The sequence below is a fragment of the Mastomys coucha genome, unplaced genomic scaffold (genome assembly GCF_008632895.1).
Source record: "Mastomys coucha isolate ucsf_1 unplaced genomic scaffold, UCSF_Mcou_1 pScaffold5, whole genome shotgun sequence".
Lineage (NCBI taxonomy): Eukaryota > Metazoa > Chordata > Mammalia > Rodentia > Muridae > Mastomys > Mastomys coucha.
The window spans coordinates 44,355,006-44,362,204 of record NW_022196911.1 but is presented as its reverse complement, the minus strand read 5'-3'; positions in this window follow the sequence as shown (position 1 = coordinate 44,362,204).

Below are 7,199 nucleotides of genomic sequence, written 5' to 3'. Positions count from 1 at the left end.
AAAAGAAAGTATTTTAAAAGTGTTTTAGAATATCAATCATAGAGACCTATATAAATGTGGATGCTTGAATGTACTAGTTGACAATAGGGCCAAAGTCGGTAGGTTGAAAAATGCCGAGTAAATTATATCAGAAGTACTAGAAGGTATGACATATACACAAGACAGGATATAACTGGAGGGAGGGGCAAGAAGGACGAACTGAAGAAGAAGGAAAAGAATCCGGGGGGTGGGGGGGGGGGACAGTTATCTGCTCTGCTAGGGAAGAAAGGTACTGACTTCAGTGTGTGAGCCGTCTGAGTGAGTTGTAGAGCTGCCAGACCAGGAGGGGAGACAGGCAGTCATTATAATGGATGGAAGCCCCGGGGGCGGGACATCAGTATCTTCAGTAGTTTCAAAAATTCTGAGTCTTATCAATTCAACCAAACTTCACCAGAGACTTTGCAAACTCCCAACTAGTGCAATTTTTCAAACTACCACTAGAGGGCACTCCTGCCTAACGAAGACCAAAGTCCAACTACATGCTTGCTTAGTATACCTAGATTAAAAATGAATCTAGGAAGTGAAATTATGAATGAATTTCGTCTACTTCTAATTTTCTACATTTTACAGTGGTATCGGAGTTAACGCATTACTTTATGGTTACTAAAATATTTGTAAATAAAAAACTGATGAAAAGTAGCGCCCCACCACCATCCAATCAATAAATGGGGTAAAGCTCTGGATAGACACGACCCCAAAGAAGACTCAAGTGACTAGCAGATACTTCAAAACGTTTGTGATGTCAACATCCTTAGCCAGCAGGAAACGCAAAGTAAAACTGCTTCGATGTCCTATCTCACCCTGGTCAAAAGGGCTATCACCAGGCAAACAAATGCTGGGGGTGGTGTGGGAATACGTGGTGTGCCTTATACTGCACTTGCGGGAGTGTGAACTATTTATTGTAAATAGAATTAAAATATGACTCGGTTGTGTCACTCCTGGATATATACCTGAAGGATTCTGGGTCTACATACCTCAGAGATACCAGTACCTCCGTCCATATAGTGGCTGCGCTATCTACAATAGCTGAGAAATGAAGCATCTTGGATGCCCGTCAGGCAGATGAACACATAAGGAAATGTAATGTGCGCATACAATGGAATTTCATTTAGCTGTAAAAAAAAAATTAAATCGTAACACTCAGGGTGAAGTAAACAGAGCGGAAGATTATTATGCTACACGAAATGAGCCAGACTCAGAAAGACAAAAACTGGAACATTGATTTAAGTATGCGCATGCGTGTGTTGAAAGAAAGAAGACCATGACCTGAGAAAAAAGGAAGAGACCTTAAGGGCGGGAGAAGTGGGGGTAACGGAATAAGAAGGCAGTGGTTCTCAGTGTCGCGACCCTTTAACACAGCTCCTCATGTGGTGGCGACCCCCCCCACCATTAAATTATTTTTCCTGAGACCTTCATATCTGTAATTTTGCTACTGCTATGAATCGTAATGTAAATATGTGATATGCAGGATATCTGATATGTGATCCCTGTGAAAGGGGCCATTTGTCCCCTTCCCCCCCCCCCCCACGGAGTTCGCAACCCAGAAGTTGAGAACCACTGAGCTCAGGGCCCGTGAACACAGAAAGAAGGGCGGTTTGGAAGATGGCAGAGGGGTGGGTGAGCGAAGCAGAGAAGGGGGGCGGGGGTAAGAACAATGAATGATGGCATACACGTGCGAAAATGCTACAGAGAAAACCAGGGCTCCGTGTGTGAATTAATTAAATTTAAAAGTTGTTTTTAAAAGATTTGTCCTCTGACCTTGTATTTGATGGGACAGATAATGGAGCATGGGTATAATGGGCATGTGGCTGGCACATGACAAAGTATTGATTCTTATATCATCTCAGTGGAAGAAATGTGGGTCACTAATCTTTCGATTTCCCTATGGGCTTAAATTCTCATAATAAAAACTTGAAAAAAAATACTTCAAACATAAAATTGTCAAAAGTTGGGAGTGAATAAAGTAATATTCCCATCCATTAATTCAAAGATAATTTCTACCTTAGTAATACACTGAACATCACTGAGAACACCATACTCACCCTTGGGTACTGACCAGTAAATGTCTGGAAATTCTTCTCCTCCAAATATTTGTTTAAACATTCCGTTCTGGTTGCAGGGACTTCTGCACTTCAAGGACAGAACACAAAAGCAAAGAACTCCAGCCGGTTACTATTTTAACTTATCAAATACTTTCAAACACAGCAGCTAAAAATAACCATTAATTGTGCTAGTCATAGGGTGAACATTGAGGAAGGGCTTGACTGGCTAACTGTTGCTTCACACCAAGTGGTAGCAGATAGTGGCCCAGGCTTGGAGTTTCAAAAGGCTGCACAGGACTAAATATCGAAGATGGTTCACTCCGCACGGCAGCAGATGCTTCCGCCCACCAGTCATCCCACGTGGCCTCTCCAGGGAGGTGGTCCCAGAGCAGTGAGATTTCTTACAAGCATAGCTTTCAGCCCAAGGTTCTAAGCCAGAGGTTCTCCACCAGCCGTCACAACCGCTTTGGGGCTTGCATACCAGATATCCTGTGCATCCGATATTTACATTACGATTTACAACAGTTAGCAAAATAAGTTATGAAATAGCATTGAAATAATTTTATGTTTGGAGGGTCACCACCACATGAAGAAAGGCATTAAAGGATAGCAGCTTTAGGAAGGTTAAGAACTACTGTTATAAGTGAACCAGGCAGAAATCACACAAGCTTCTTTGTTGTTGTTGTTGCTGTTGTAGCTGGACTTCGGACACCCTCCAGAGAGCCATATGTAAAACACTTGGTCCCCAGAGTGGTGTGCTGGACAGTGAGGAAGCCTGTGGAGATCCACATTCACTTGGAGTTGTGCTCCCCAAAGCGAGCTGTAGGATCCTAGCCCATCTCATCTGTCTGCTTCCTAGCTGGAGGTGTGAGCACTCACAGCGGCATGCATCCTACCAACCAGGCAGCAGAGTGGCCCAGCTTAGACTTGAACCTTCCAAATCGCGAGCCAAAATAAACCTCTCCTTCCTAGGCGATCTGTGTCTCCTATTTTGTTATGGTGGCATAAAGGGACTAATGGACCTTCAACAGCCTAACTTTGCGTACACACAGCTTAACTTGTGTTGCAGCTTTGGGTAGGATGGGGGCAGCTGTTCCCAGTGTGTGCTAATTGTTATCTTCTGGGGAGGAATGAAGGGTCCTGGGGAGGTCTCGCTACTCATACCAGGGCCTGAGTTCTTCCTTTTTCCTAAGTAGCAACTTTGAAATATAATTACATTCCCAAGAATTATGTGAGCATATCTCCATACTCACGAATACTGCCTGCCTGCTAACCATTCTCCCCCTCTTCCACAGCAGCTGAACACACCATGGGCAAACTGAGACCCCATTCCCCACTTTGCCTGCAATTTGGGACCCAGGCTAAGTTCTAGTGAATGGAGTGCATGTGTGTGTGTGTATGTTTGTGTGTGTATGTGTGTATGTGTGTGTGTGTATGTGTGTATGTGTGTGTGTGTTTGTGTGTGTATGTGTGTATGTGTGTGTATGTGTGTATGTGTGTGTATGTGTGTGTATGTGTATGTATGTGTGTATGTGTGTGTATGTGTGTGTGTATGTATGTGTATGTGTGTATGTGTGTATGTGTGTGTATGTGTATGTATGTGTGTATGTGTGTGTATGTGTATGTATGTGTGTATGTGTGTGTATGTGTGTGTATGTATGTATATGTGTGTATGTGTGTATGTGTGTGTATGTGTATGTGTGTGTATGTGTGTATGTGTGTGTATGTATGTGTGTATGTGTGTGTGTATGTGTGTGTGTATGTGTATGTGTGTATGTGTGTATGTGTGTATATGTATGTGTATGTGTGTATGTGTGTATGTGTGTGTGTATGTGTGTATGTGTGTATGTGTGTGTATGTGTATGTGTGTGTATGTGTGTATGTGTATGTGTGTATGTGTATATGTGTGTGTATGTGTATGTGTGTGTATGTGTGTATGTGTGTGTATGTATGTGTGTATGTGTGTATGTGTGTTTATGTGTGTATGTGTGTGTATGTGTGTATGTGTGTGTGTGTATGTGTGTGTATGTGTGTGTATGTGTGTATGTGTGTGTGTGTGTGTGTGTGTGTGTGTGTGTGTGTGTGTGATATGGGCACTGGTGTCAAGTCTGTGAAGAACTCTTTCCCCTCCTTTCCCCTTTCCTGATGCCTAGATCCATCTTGGAAGGCGATCTGAGAGCCGCACGTTGAAGATGATACCTTGGCTCAGCTGTATGTGCCTGTCAGTCAGCATGTCTGTGTGTGCCTGTCAGTTGGCATGTCTGTAGATGTGTGTGGCCTTTAAGAACACTACTCATGTGCGATCCTGAGAAAGCTTCACCACCATGGCAGGACGATTCTCGCAGAAGCCAGTAAGCGTTACAGAAAGTCACCTTTTCCAGGTCAGGTGGGATTCTCAATGCATAACCTTCACTCCTGTTTTCCTTACTAATATAGGAAAGTTTAACTAGAAAAATCAATTTAGCGGGCGGATTTCTTGCACAATCTCTTTCGCTGATAGCATGCCTGTGCGTTGTGTTGTTAGTGGTCATGAGCCTTTGATCAGGTACTGACTGCAGGCCCTCCTCTGACCTGTCTTCCTTTCTCCCAGCCTGATGTGTGTGGTCGCTGAAACTCTGGCAGACAGGGAGTGACACCTACATGGAGGCCTCGAGCTAAGGCGGGTGAGACAGACATGTGAGGTATCTGAGGCCCTGATGACATCAGAAGCCACTACGCCAGGCCTATATCACCTCCGCCTCCTTTGTTTTTTAAGGTTTGTTTTGTCGACTGTGCGTGTGCCTGAATGTATGTGTATGTCTATGTGTATGTGTATGTGTATGTGTATGTGTATGTAGCACGTGCATGTAGGTGCCCCAGGAAGCATAGGGGGTCAAATCCCTTGGAACTGGAGTTACAGGGAAGCTGCCTGGTATAGGTGCTAGGAACTGAACTGGCTTGGGCAGTCCATACTCCTAACTGATCAGCCGTCTCTCCAGCCCCTGGCTTTCATTTCTTTAGATCCATATTTCCTGTTATAGGTAGCTAACTCTAGTTTGGTCACTTACGGTTTTAGTAAGAAGAGCCGCACTTCAAATGAGCGGAGGGTGGTGGTGTGGCAAAGCAGACCAACCTCAGTGCCATGTGGTCCCCACTCACATAGCCTCTAGGGCTGCCGCTCAGCTTCCTTTAAACTTATGTGAAGGTATGAGGCCTAAATGGGAGAAACCAAGGTGAACAGTGGGAAAAGAAAGCGACAGATTTCCTTCCACGGGACTCTTCTTCGTGTCGCTTCCACATATTAGATCACCTTCGTAAGCTTCCAGAGATATTACTATCCTGACCTCAAAGACAAAGTGTTGGCAGGACCACTGTGTGATCCGGAGGGAGACATCTAGACAGTGCGCCCAGTGCAGACTCCAGCTCAGGCCCATCACATCTGGATAATCTGTGCCACCAGGCTTGGTCTCTGAGTCTTAGAGAATTGAACATGGCACGTGATCCCTTACCTGAAAGGGCCTCTAACTTCTGCTTCCAAACATAAACTCCCTGTAATTTGTCCAGGTTAGGCAAGTGTGCTGGGTAGAAAACAGGGCAAAGGACTCCTGGGCAGCAAACTACCTGCCGATACACAATCCCTACCTGGAAGCCTGAAACCCCTATTTCTTTAGAATGAGGGGAATATTATGTTGCATAAATTTATTAGTTATGTAAACTTATATAAGCTAAGTATTTGCAGAACTTTATGGATTTGTTGGCAAATAAATGTTCTACTTGTGTGAGAAAGAAGTCTGGTAGGATCCTGCACCATGGTATAAATTTGGTAAAGAACTGGGCCGCCTTGTCTTGCCTCAGTGGGAGAGGATGTACCTAGTCCTCTGTGACTTCATGTGTGGGGTGGGGAGGGAGAAATGGGGGAATCTGCATGAGGGGGTACTGGGAGCAGAGGGAGGGGTTGATATTGGCATGTAAAGTGAACAAATAAAATTTCAAAACTCTGATAAAAAAAAAGTATAGCTATTATTGTAATCTGTTTTGTCTTCATAAAATGAATATGTAATGAAGGGGAGAAGACATTCTTAGTAAGAGTTTTCAACCAAGCATGGTGATTGCTTTCTAATTCCCACCCTCTCAGGGTTCCCTAAGGGCTTCAGTTCTGGGAACTCACCCAACAGGGATCAGATGGGGAAGTCTACTGAACACTCAAAGGCCTTGCCTCAGAGACTTGTAGAGAGAACATCTTGTGTTTATATGGATGTGGCACCTGCCAGTAATAAGTCTGATGGCCTATAGCTTAGCCAGCCAGGAAATAGGAGGTGGGACATCGCAGAGGCAGAAAAGATTCTGGGATAGTGCCAGGCTAAGGAGATTGGCTCAGAAGAGTGATGAAACAGACCGGAGCACAGGTAACCAGCCATGTGGCAGAATGTAGACTAACTGGGTTGTTATGATCTAGTCAGAGAAGAGTCTAGCTATGTGGCCAAGGCATTTGTAAGTATATTTTTGAGTCTGAGTCTTATTTCTGGGAGCATGGAGCTGGGAGGAAGAAACGCCTAACTTCAACAGAGACCACAGCCAATGCTACGGTGAGTTACTCTACAAACGAGATGTCAACCGGACCCAGATAAGAGGACAAGGACATACAGAAGTCATAGAGAGTGGTACTTCAGCCCTGGGAGTCATGAGTGAATGGGCATAAGTGACCTCAGGGTGACCGTGGAATATCTAAATGGAAAGCATGGCATTTAACAGCATGGAATTTTCAGGGGCTTGGTTTCCATGTCCACTTGGTTTCCACAGGAGCACTGGCGTTCCTAGTCAACTCCGCGCATGTGACCTTCAAGAATGCCTTAACAAGCAGCAAGCAGACCCCTTGGGGGACATACTTCAAAAGCAAACAGGTTACAAAGAGACCTCAAAAAGGCACTCATTTCAAGGAAAAACTGAGAAGCCCAGGCTGTTTTTAAAGTATCCTCTATCAAGTTCACCTCTATTATACCTGCTTCTCTCCTTTGGTGAGACTGCAGAAACACAGTACAGGAAGTACTCAGAACGAAGTACGTGGTGCACCCCTTTAATCCCAGCACTCGGGAGGCAGAGGCAGGCGGATTTCTGAGTTCGAGGCCAGCCTGGTCTACA